The sequence below is a fragment of the Astatotilapia calliptera genome, chromosome 11 (assembly GCF_964374335.1).
Source record: "Astatotilapia calliptera chromosome 11, fAstCal68.1, whole genome shotgun sequence".
NCBI classification, from domain to species: domain Eukaryota; kingdom Metazoa; phylum Chordata; class Actinopteri; order Cichliformes; family Cichlidae; genus Astatotilapia; species Astatotilapia calliptera.
This window is the reverse complement of record NC_137432.1, coordinates 4,867,581-4,880,370: the sequence shown is the minus strand read 5'-3', so window position 1 is coordinate 4,880,370 and position 12,790 is coordinate 4,867,581. Positions and strand designations below refer to the sequence as shown.

The window sequence follows — 12,790 nt, the reverse complement described above, 5'->3', positions numbered from 1 at the left end:
TTCTTTTCTGTAGTAAAATTATCTAAGCTGCCCAACAAACACACTAAAGGGGAAGTTGGAATGTTACATTTCAGACACTTTGATAAGTCTTCACATGTCTCGCGCCAAAACTTCTGAACTGGTGGACAGAACAAAAGAGCCTGGTGTTTTGGTTTGACAGTGTGAGCAGTTGTTGGTAGACGTAAAGCCCATCTTGAACATCTGATGACCTGTATAGTGCACTCTATGTAGTATTTTGTATTGAATTAATTGAAGACTGGGATTTCTAATTAGATGAAAGCAAATCTGAGACCAGAAGTTTTGGTCTAAGTTAACTGATAAATCCGCTTCCCATTTCGCAATAGGAAGTGATATTGATTCATCTGTTGTAGAAAGCATTCTGTATGTTTTGGAAAATAATTTGGGGGTTTTACGAGTAAGAAATTGAACCACACTTGGTGGTGTTTGTAGTTCAACTTGACCCAGTTTAAATTTCTTTTTTACTATGGATTTAATTTGTTGATATTCTATAAATCTTTTCTTGTTGATCCCATATTGTGTAACTAGTCCGTCAAATGAAATAAATTCTGTTCCTTCTGGTATATGTTCTAAATATTTGATTCCTTTACCACTCCAATCTGAAAAGTTTATCATATTATTTTTTTGTAATATGTCAGGGTTGTTCCAGATAGGTGTACGTTTGCATGGAATTAATGAAGACTCAATTTTAGAAACTCCCACCATGCTGTCAGAGAAGAGCTGATGCTGATGCTTTTGAAGCATTCATGTCGTTGGATGTTTGAGCTGATAAATGGCAGATCTGAAATCTCTAGATTATTGCAAAGTGCTTGTTCTACATCTAGCCAAGGTTCATCTAAGAGGGTATGTTTTAGCCATCCTGAGATAAACTGAAGCCTGTTGGCTAAGAAGTAGTGCTGAAAGTTTGGCAGTTCTAGTCCTCCTTTATCCTTGGTCTTTTGTAGTGTTTTTAAGCTTATACGTGGGGGTTTATTTTTCCAAAGGAATTTGGACATACATGAATCTAGAAATCTGAACCAATCTTGTGGCGGTTTAGTTGGGATCATTGAGAATACATAATTTATTTTTGATAAGACCATCATTTTTATAGCAGCAATCCTTCCCATGAGTGATATGGGTAGACATAAGCGGTAGCAAATGGATGGATGGTGTTAAAAACGTGTTAAAAACGGGATTAAAAGTATAAATAAATATTGATTAAAAACAAAGTTAATCATAATAAATACTGATAAAAAGCATGTAAACATAAGTTTAATTAATATGTACATATGTATATGTAATGTATAAATGGTGTGGGGGCAGGACTTAGTCCTGTAGAGTGTGTTTGTCAGATCCACTGAGCGACCAATCATTGGCTGGTCTGACCCTCCCCCAGTCTGTGCGCTGCTGAGACACCTGTGTGTGCCTTCGTGTGCCAGTCAGATACGCCAGAGACACAGACGGTGAAAGATCAGTTTACCCGTGCGGCGAAGAAGCTAGCTGGATAGTGAAAGTCCTTTTTTCGGCGAGAATAATAAGAGTGATACTGTATTCCAGAGGCCGTGAGCCAACGTGAGCACTGTGAAGCCCCGTGTAGCATTTGTTCCTTCGCATGGTCAGGTTTTTTCCCTTTGCTTATTTGGATTGGATTGGTTTTGAGGACCTGAGAAGAATCGAGGATCCCTTTTCCAGTACTGGATGGCGAGCCCAGCCCAAAGAGCCGGATGAACTGGTAGATTGTAACCCGACTGGTTACAAACACACTGAGTGACTATTGAACATTGAGACTGATATTGACTTTAAAAAAGCCACAAAAGACAATATATCCTTGAGTCGACTATTTGTGGGGTTTATTTTATTTTGTTTTCAAGAAGAGCGCTCTACTTTTGTTAAATGTGAACAACTTTAATAATTGCTAATAAATGCAATTGTGTTTTCTACACCTACTGTGTACAAGTCCTCTGTTGTCATACACCCTTGGCTCCTACGAATCTAGAACCTGTCTGATCTGGTCCATATTTCCCTTCTGTCCTCGTACTGTGGTTAAAGGTAACTATACTGCCGTACTACAGGCAAAGAAGGCAAGAAGTAGCACTAACAGGTCTAGTATTGCACCACCAGTGTTACAGAAGGACTGTAGATTTTGACCAGTTAATTGAGTAATCTGATATTCTTGCAAAAGAGTTTATCAATGTAATTACACCAGAGAGATTGGTTTGAGTTTTGGAGAAAAAGTAACACATCATCCGCATAAAGGCTGATTTTATGTTCCATGTTCTTGCATTTTATGCCCTTAATTACTGCATTCTGTCTAAGTGCTGCTGCTAGTGTTGCAATAAAAATTGCAAACAGTGAAGGGGAGAGTGGGAATCCCTGCCTGGTCATTTGTTCTGACACAAGCTGTTGGGGAATTATATAATATTTATAACCAGTTAATGACATGTATGAGTAGTCTATCATTAAGTAATCTATGTGTATTTGTTGATGAATGCCTACCGTTTATGAAACCAGTTTGGTCAGGATGAATTAAGAGGGGGGTTATTTTCTCCAGTCTCTTTGAGAGAGCTTTGCAGATTATTTTAAGGTCTATATTTATAAGGGATATTGGACAATAGCTTGAGGGATATACAGGGTCTTTGCCTGGTTTTAGCAGGAGATTAATGTTTGCAGAATTCATATTTGATGGAAGTCTGCCCTTTTCTTTGATTTCCAACAACGTTCTGTAGAAAACTGGTGCTAGAATCGTCCAGAATTCTTTGTAGAATTCTGCAGGTTTTATTTTATTCTCTGCCGATAATAAATAATATCTTAATAAAAATGACCACAAAAACATTTCAAGTGAAAAATAAGCACTTCTGTTAAATTATTGCAGTCTCCACATTGTAATTTAACAAAATATCACTGAACTATTGGCACTGTCTTGAGCTTTCGGAATAATAAATAAACACTTCTGTTTGGAATAAAATAAATACAAATTAGGTTTGAGAATAAAATAAACTTTTAAATTGTTGCAGAGTATATATATTGTAAACAAACAAACAAAATAACGAAAGTATTTGGCATTGACGAACGAATTCCCCATCTGCCCGTGGATCATCAGTCCACTGTGCCATTAAACCAAGGACTGACATCGCGCACACACTGCTTGTTTTTACCTCTTTAGAAAGTTTTGGCACCATCATCTCCCTGATGTGTGGGCGGCTGGGAATTTCATATCGCAGCTTGAGTATGCTGAGAAGAATCCTATGTTTTCCACGACTGGCATTGGCTGGTCATCCAGAGCGATAAAATGAGTCAGAGCCTCTGTTATTATAACTGCCCGTGGATTTTCTCTTGACATTTTTCATCGCTTTTCCAAAAACTGAGTTAAAGTTGGCTGTTCTGGTCCACACTGCTGACATTTTGTTTAGCCTAGCTACAGCAGCCTCCAGTTTCTCTTTTTTTATCTGGAGCTGCCAGTCTGACTCGTCTAACCCTGTGCCTGTTTAGCGCGGGATGTCCCCCTAGTGGCCAATCAAAAAAACTACAACAAAAATGGCAAGCCACCATCTGATTAATGAAATAAGTTCGTATCGTTTCATGGTATCGGTTAACTTTTACGAGTATGAGTACACACACATTTGACAATATTGAAGTCCACTCTTTTTTAAAATATTTAATAAAGTCTTCATCTTTAAGTAGTGATGTATTAAATCTCCAGTTTTTACTTGGCGTAGTATTATTCTTGTGCATTAGTGTTAAAGATACAGGAGCATGATCGTTAGGGCTGGGTATCGTCACTGATTTCTAGAATCGATTCAATTCCGATTCACAAGGTCCCGAATCGATTCGATCCACGATTCGATTTAATTCGATTTAATTCGATTCGATTCGATTTGAATTTGGGAAATTTTGACAGTCAGAAATCTTATAATTCAGATCAGGACATTTACATATTTTTGTATCTATAAAAAGGAAGCTGACACTTTCGAGACTTTATCAAAGGTGTGAGCGTCACAGCAGATGCCTTTGTGTCAAAGTAGCTGAAGATAAAACACAGAAAAACATGAAGGTGATTTTTCCTGGCCTGGGATTTTATAAAAAATATTCTGCAGTACATCAAAAACGAAAGAAAACCATTAATCAACATATGAACGTTACCTCTGAAGTTACAGAGGTTTTATTAGAGACACGGCTAACCGTTTTGCATTTTGCATAATTTTAAAAAGTTTAAATTTGTTCAATATTGAACGGCAGAAATTAGGTTTTCTTTTCGGAAGTATGTAAAACGAAAAAAAACAGTAGACTTGTGCATAACAAGCAAGCGAATAATGCAGAAAACAGACAGACAGGGAGAGAGAGAGAGAGCTGTGTATAAAGTGTGATTTTTATCATGGTGGAAGCAAAACAGGAAAAGTCAGAGGGAATTCATGACGATGTTTATGTGAAGCGTAGTTTGGATCTTCTTTTGCTGCTGGTTTGGTCAGTATTGTTTGGAGAGACATCAAACTAACAGTTTTAGAATCAGCGCAAAAAGGGCATAAACACACAGCGCGGACCCGCGGATCAGAATCAGCGAGCTGTCGGCTTTCAGCCCCGACCGTCAGCTGAGAAAGGCAACATCTCACTGATTCTGATCCGCGGGTCCGCGCTGTGTGTTTACGTCTTTGTGCAGAATCCGTCTAACTGCTCTGATTTACTGTCTTAGCTGTTTGGTGGTTGTTGAAATTTTGTGATCTTTCACCTGAGATTCTGGCATTTCGGGCAAAATAAATTTATATTAAAAAATCGATTCAGGATTTTAATGAATCGATTTTACATTATCCAAGCCAGAATCGATTTTAATCGATAAATCAATTATAAAAACCCACCCCTAATGATCGCTGACAGCTATAGGGTGAATCTCAGTGTCTGAAATGTCGCTCAGCAGTGAGATGCTGACCAAAAAATAATCCAGACGAGAGTAGTAGAGTGATGGACATGTGAGAAAAAAGTATATTCCTTACTGGTGGGGTGAAAGGAGCGCCATGCATCGCAAAGACCAAAGTCGCTCATATACTGTTTGATTATATTTGTGGATTGCCAAGTACGCTGAGTTCCTGCTGTATTGAGCCTATCCATTTCTTCATTTAGTCCAAGGTTGAGGTTGCCTCCAAGAAAAAGTGTGCCATCTACAGTGGGGCAAAAAAGTATTTAGTCAGCCACCGATTGTGCAAGTTCCCCCACCTAAAATGATGACATAGGTCAGTAATTTGCACCAGAGGTACACTTCAACTGTGAGAGACAGAATGTGAAAAAAAAATCCATGAATCCACATGGTAGGATTTGTAAAGAATTTATTTGTAAATCAGGGTGGAAAATAAGTATTTGGTCAATAACAAAAATACAACTCAGTACTTTGTAACATAACCTTTGTTGGCAATAACAGAGGTCAAACGTTTACTATAGGTCTTTACCAGGTTTGCACACACAGTAGCTGGTATTTTGGCCCATTCCTCCATGCAGATCTTCTCGAGAGCAGTGATGTTTTGGGGCTGTCACCAAGCAACACGGACTTTCAACTCCCGCCACAGATTTTCTATGGGGTTGAGGTCTGGAGACTGGCTAGGCCACTCCAGGACTTTCAAATGCTTCTTACGGAGCCACTCCTTTGTTGCCCGGGCGGTGTGTTTTGGATCATTGTCATGTTGGAAGACCCAGCCTCGTTTCATCTTCAAAGTTCTCACTGATGGAAGGAGGTTTTGGCTCAAAATCTCACGATACATGGTCCCATTCATTCTGCCCTTAACACGGATCAGTCGTCCTGTCCCCTTGGCAGAAAAACAGCCCCATAGCATGATGTTTCCACCCCCATGCTTCACAGTAGGTATGGTGTTCTTGGGATGCAACTCAGTATTCTTCTTCCTCCAAACACGACGAGTTGAGTTTATACCAAAAAGTTCTACTTTGGTTTCATCTGACCACATGACATTCTCCCAATCCTCTGCTGTATCATCCATGTGCTCTCTGGCAAACTTCAGACGGGCCTGGACATGCACTGGCTTCAGCAGCGGAACACGTCTGGCACTGCGGGATTTGATTCCCTGCCGTTGTAGTGTGTTACTGATGGTGACCTTTGTTACTTTGGTCCCAGCTCTCTGCAGGTCATTCACCAGGTCCCCCCGTGTGGTTCTGGGATCTTTGCTCACCGTTCTCATGATCATTTTGACCCCACGGGATGAGATCTTGCGTGGAGCCCCAGATCGAGGGAGATTATCAATGGTCTTGTATGTCTTCCATTTTCTGATGATTGCTCCCACAGTTGATTTTTTCACACCAAGCTGCTTGCCTATTGTAGATTCACTCTTCCCAGTCTGGTGCAGGTCTACAATACTTTTCCTGGTGTCCTTCGAAAGCTCTTTGGTCTTGGTCATGGCAGAGTTTGGAGTCTGACTGTTTGAGGCCGTGGACAGGTGTCTTTTATACAGATGATGAGTTCAAACAGGTGCCATTCATACAGGTAACGAGTGGGGGACAGAAAAGCTTCTTACAGAAGACGTTACAGGTCTGTGAGAGCCAGAGATTTTCCTTGTTTGAGGTGACCAAATACTTATTTTCCACCCTAATTTACGAATAAATTCTTTACAAATCCTACCATGTGAATTCATGGATTTTTTTTTCACATTCTGTCTCTCACAGTTGAAGTGTACCTCTGGTGCAAATTACTGACCTCTGTCATCATTTTAAGTGGGGGAACTTGCACAATCGGTGGCTGACTAAATACTTTTTTGCCCCACTGTAAGTGTTCAGAGAGTGCACTGAAAAAAACGGGAAAGAATGAGGGATCATCAACAGTTGGACCATATACACTTACAATACATAGCTTTTTATCAAGTATAGATAGTTTAATGATTAAGAATCTGCCCTCTGGATCTATAACTGTATCGAGTACTGTGAAATTAATATTTTTATGTATTAGAATTGCTACTCCCTGTAGTCTCCGCGTCTTCTCCAGCGTCTTCTGGAATACCAGAAAATACCAGATTATCACGCATGCTACGAGCTTGTAGATCAATAACTGTTTCTTTTATTTTCTTATTTTCTCTATTTAGCTGGGTAACATTGTCTGTGAGACATTTCACAGACTCCCTTAGCGTGGCATTTTCAACCTGCTGCTGGCTGAACTCCAGGGATTCTCGCAAGGATTTAAATTCCCGGTGAAGAATCTCCACCAAGGACAGTCTTGCATCGAAACTGGACAATCGTTGGTCGATTGACTCCAGTATGTCGACAATATCTTTGCTGGCTGGCGATGTTGTGCCGGGGGAATCTGCCAGGCGAAGTCTTTTCGACGACGGTGTCTCAGATTTGGCCGGGGAAGCTGCACTCTGAGCCTTCTTCATCACGAGATCCTGGAAGCACTGATCAATGTAATCTTGGAGAGCCTCTAAACTCTCCCCGTTGTTCTCCAGGGTGTTGGAGATGATTTAGACAAATGTTGTTAGTTATAAGACAATTGATAAGTGTATTTGGTAATACTGAAGCTTAAAGGAATTTGTTCAAATCTAAACTACCATTCGCTTTCATTTTCCGCCAAAATCTCCGGCGTCTGACATCAGTTACAACATGAGTCGCTTACCTTGTCCGTCACTTTCGTCACTTACCTCAGAAGATTATTTCTAATTGGAGGAGGAATTGGTATCCTCCTTAACCCATAGTGTTCCATCTTCACCCTGCAAACACTTTGAGGAACTGTTTAAGAGAAGAAATCGCCATGATGACACTGCAGTGACCTGTTTTTATATCCACTTTGCACTGTTAAAGAAAGGACACATTTAAGTGTCACACATAGCCACAAAAATTGAGATGTCAATAGGCAGGATGGATGAGAATCGGTGCCCTTTTATTAGTAGACAAAAAGAGTTTACCTCTACTTTAGTGGGACATAAATCTTTGACATTTTTAAACTGTTCCCCAGTATCCATTATATCAAGGCCATTGTAGCAAAGGGTTAGGGTTAATGAAATTTGATCATTCAAATCATCCGTCAGAGAGGCTGTACTCAAATCATAAATCTTTTAGTTGTATCAACAAAGACCACTTTTCTATACCCTAAGCTTTGAGGGCAGCAAACAGGGGAATGACATGAACCTTGGTCTTCCAGTTTGAATTTACCATAACGCACTTTCAACTTTTAGGAAAAATAATATCAGTCAAAGGAGCTTGCAAAGACAAGCGTCTGGACTTCTTTAAGTTGCTTGAAGATGTTTCACCTCTCATCCGAGAAGCTTCTTCAGTTCTAAGGTCAAATGGTGGGGAGTCCCAGATTTAAACCTAGTGGGAGTATACCCCCAAAGAGGGACAAAAGGACCCCCTGATGATCCTCTAATCAAGTCAAGTCAAGTCAGACAGAAAACACTAAACTAGCTAACTAAGAGGCCTAGTTAGCTGGCTAGCAGAGACAAGACAGACTGACCTAACATAAATTACAACATAAATTAACAAAGAAAAAACTAACTATCTAAGGAAGACTTTTTTTTTTGTTATCAGACAGCAGACAACAAAGTGCACGTGCAAATGTGCAAACAAGAGCAGCAAAGTGACAGAATGATAGAAAAACACAACGTAACATAATAATAAGGTTTTGTGTTGATGAGTTGAGGTAGTGGAGGGACAGTAAACATTCCTTAGTGTAGCAGCAAAAATTAGGAAGTACAGAAGTTAGTGCAAAAAGTCCAGTCCAGTCCATAATATTGTGCAAAACAGCATTTACAGGTTGGTGTGTACGATGGTTTGGTGGTGTAGGTCAGTGTGTTTGCGCTTGTGTTGATTAGTCAGTCCAGTCTCAATGTTTTGAGGTAGTTGAGTTAACCTGAGTGATAATGTGTGTGTGTGTGTGTGTGTGTGTGTGTGTGTGTGTGTGTGTGTGTGTGTGTGTGTGTGTGTGTGTGTGTGTGTGTGTGTGTGCGTGTTTATCAGTCAGTCCCTTTTTGCTGAGGAGACGTGCCTCATTCATTCATTCAACATGCCTCATTCATCCATTCATACAAGCACTTTTTCTTAAGTGCTTTCTAGCTAAGGTTAACACGTTCATATGCCAGTGGATGCATTGCAGGGCCCTGTTTCAGGAAGCCGGTTTGGAAAACTCAGAGTGAAAAACGACACTCACGGTTGAGTAACCCCGAACTGTCCAACTCGGAATATTCCGTTCCAGAAAGGCTGATAACAATTAGTTCAATCAAGGCGGAGTTGCTTTAACCCCAAGTGAAGCGCGCGGACGAGGATACATAAAGCCCTGATAAGCGGAGCACAGATTAAGCGAGTCACCATGGAGACGGAGGGAAAGAAGGCGCGGTCAATGTATTTTACAGCGCTTGAGGCCGAAATTCTGATGGCAGCATATGCCGATAACATGCAAATTCCGCGGAAAAAGTAACACAGCGACAGCTGCAAAAGAAAGTGAGCATGCATGGCAAAACATAGCCGACAGAGTCAATGCGTGAGTGTTAATATAAACATTGATCGAGGGATTTCCACCCATTTAACACGTTATTTTATCATATGTTATTTTATTTGTTATTTTATACATTTTATTTTGTGATGTGATGTGAGCGCAGGTGCAACCCAACAGGCCCCAAACGTTCCTGGCAGCAAGTAAAAATGAAATATAAAAATATAGTCCAAACAGGTAAGGTGTAATTGTATTATGAGCCATAGTGCTTGGTCTGTTTGTCCGATGTAAATCAATTGCAGTTAGAGGCTACATTAATTTTCTTTCTGTAAGCACTTATTGAAATTATCTGAGCACATTACAAGTACATATTTGCTTACTCTGTATGCTCAAATGTGACCCGTTATAGCCAACAGAAAAAAAGCGGAGGCCCGAAAAACAGGTGGGGGTCCTCCACCACCACCACTCACAGAGGCTGAGCAGTTGGCCCTCAGCCAAAACAGTGGGCGCCCTGTGGCCGAAGGCATCTCTGCGGGGACATCCTCTGAGTCAATAACCCCGCAAGACACAAGTGCCTACATAGGGGGTAAATTCAAAATAATACATGATGTGCATACATCCTTTCTTCACAGTCACCTTTGCAGTGCTACTCATTCATTTGATAAACTCTTTACCATAATGAATTATTTTGTAGTGAAGTTATTTTCCTACTGATTTTGCCTTCCCTCAGTCTTGGTTGTCTTTGAGAGCATAATGACAATGAAGTGTAAGGTGCTTGGTATGTTTGTTAATTGCCATTTGGTCCCTTGTAAGTTATAAGTGACCTGTATAAACCTCATATTCTATCAGTTGATGGTGATGGTGTACTGCATCTGGTGCAGCCTCCTGTTGAGCCAGACCAACATGCAGTTGTGAGTAATACTCCACAGATTAGATGAGTTTACAGTAGAACAGCAATGTTGTTTATTTCTTTACTACAGGAAAATAATGAAGAAACATTGACAGCTGTTACAGAGGAGGAAGCAACAGAGACACTTTATGAGGTTTACATCTTTTAATACTTTGTGTACAGGAAACACAGGTGACCAATAAAGCCAGTTGAACAAAAAATCTGTTTATTCTTCTTTCAACATGTTGAGGTGATGGGTCAAAAGAAATGATTGTGACATATGGTGTCTCTGACTGCTCTTCCATCTTGTATGTCCGTGGGAGGGTCAGGATGTTCATGGTTTGGATCACTGCTGATGTTTGGTTCAGAAGGACAGTGTTCTCCTCTAATTGTGGCAATGTTGTGAAGAATCACACATGCCACAATAATGTCACATGCCCTTTCTGGGGTGACCCTGAGTCTTTGCAGGCACTGGAACCGGGCCTTAAGCATTCCGATAGTCATTTCAATTCTGGCTCTTGTCCTGCAATTAGCCAGATTATATCGCTGCTGTGGGCCCGGTTCAGGGTCAGGGTAAGGGGTAAGCAAATAGGGTAAACATGGATACCCCCTATCACCAAGCAAGTAGCCAGTGAACTCTCCTAAGACAGAAGGATACACTTCAGTTCAAATGTCCCTGAAGCAATTGGTCTTTATATATTTTAAAGTATTTTCAACTCACCATGTCCAAATTTTGTGCTCAGTGTACATTCACGGAATATTTGTGAGTCATGGACAGAGCCTGGCCACTTGGCTTCCACATTTGTGATAATGTTGGCAGCATCACATATGATCTTCACAGTGCAGAGAACACAAATTAGCATCCATTACTATAATGAAATAATTTGTTAGTTTGAAATGCTACAGGGAACTATGTACCTGTACATTAATGCTGTGGAAAGACTTCCTGTTCACATAGTCTCCTTCATTTACTGAAGGAGCAATAATTGGAATGTGAGTACCATCTATACAGCCAATCACGCCTGGGAACCGTGAAAATAAATGTAAAATTTAAGTAGTAGTTCAAGTATCACCACATCATAAATTAAGTTTTGGTCATCCTGATACCTGCAATTTTGTGGCATCCCTCTTTGATGAATCTTGTGGGTCTATGACCGGGGAACACCACAAACGAGTGCAGGAGACGTTTCAGTGCAACTGTAACATTCCTGACTGCCCGACAGACGGTAGCCTTGGAAACGTGCTCAGCGTCACCAATATTATACAGAAAGCTCCCGTTTGCAAAAAACCGAAGTGCAATACAAATAATATGTACAGAACTGAGAGCATGTCCGCGATGTGTCACATGCGTAATATATGGCCTGAGGATGTTATTCAAATAAATTGTAGATTGTGCTGAGAAACGGTAACGTTCGCACAGGAAATCATCAGGTAATGATAAGATGTCCAGACGAGCTCGAATCACTCTCTCCCGGCGGAGAGCTCTGCGGAGAATTTGGGCTTCGATATCTACTGGCTCTTCAAGGAAGGGACACGCCATGTCTGAGACTTCCTACTGTCAGGTTTCCGACAAAGGGGCGGAGACAGTCAGGGTTAGTTGTGGTAAACCTGCTAGGGGGCAGGTTAGCTTCACGGCGTGTGTCGTCATAGTGACTCACTCAGGCTTCAGCTGAACTCGCTTTGTGAAACCGAAAACCCAGAGTTTTCGTTAACTCAGGGTATACTTACTCAGTTTTTCCACTAAACCGGCTTCCTGAAACAGGGCCCAGAAGAGCATTTACAGGTTGGTGTGTACGATGGTTTGGTGGTGTAGGTCAGTGTGTTTGCGCTTGTGTTGATTAGTCAGTCCAGTCTCAATGTTTTGAGGTAGTTGAGTTAACCTGAGTGATAATGTTTGTGTGTGTGTGTGTGTGTGTGTGTGTGTGTGTGTGTGTGTGTGTGTGTGTGTGTGTGTGTGTGTGTGTGTGTGTGTGTTTATCAGTCAGTCTCTTTTTGCTGAGGAGACAAGCCTCATTCATTCATTCAACATGCCTCATTCATCCATTCATACAAGCACTTTTTCTAAAGTGCTTTCTAGCTAAGGTTAACACATTCATATGCCAGTGGATGCATTGCAGAATAATGTGGGGTTAGTATCTTACCCAAAGATATTTTGCATGCAGGTGGGAGCAGCCAAGGATCAAACACCAGCCTTCCAGTGAATAGGTGACCTGCTCTAACTCCTGAGCTACATTAAACTAAGAAACAAGTAGAGACTAGTAGATTAATAAAAAATTAAACTGATAAAACTCTTGTGGTCTCATTGAAAATTATGTAAACTAGAGCATATATTCTTATTCCCAAAATGCAGCAACAGTCATTAAAGCCAGGTTGTCTCCAACCCATGTCTTGTCCAGGTTGCAATGGATGGTCAGTTAATTTGGACTGACTCTGACCAACATCAATTAATGTTGACCTGAATCTGGTATAAATAAGCCATTTGATATAGGTCCAAA

At 40.7% G+C, this 12,790-nt stretch overlaps 1 long non-coding RNA gene across 1 annotated transcript; it reads right to left on the bottom strand.

Moving 5' to 3' along the window:
- Positions 1-10,441: 10,441 nt before the first annotated feature.
- LOC145431726 (uncharacterized) lies at positions 10,442-12,059 on the bottom strand. Its single transcript, XR_013912005.1, has 2 exons — positions 11,214-12,059; positions 10,442-11,128 (listed from the first exon to the last, which is right to left on the bottom strand). It is a non-coding gene; the product is annotated as an uncharacterized LOC145431726 (long non-coding RNA).
- Between the last annotated feature and the right edge of the window lie 731 nt (positions 12,060-12,790).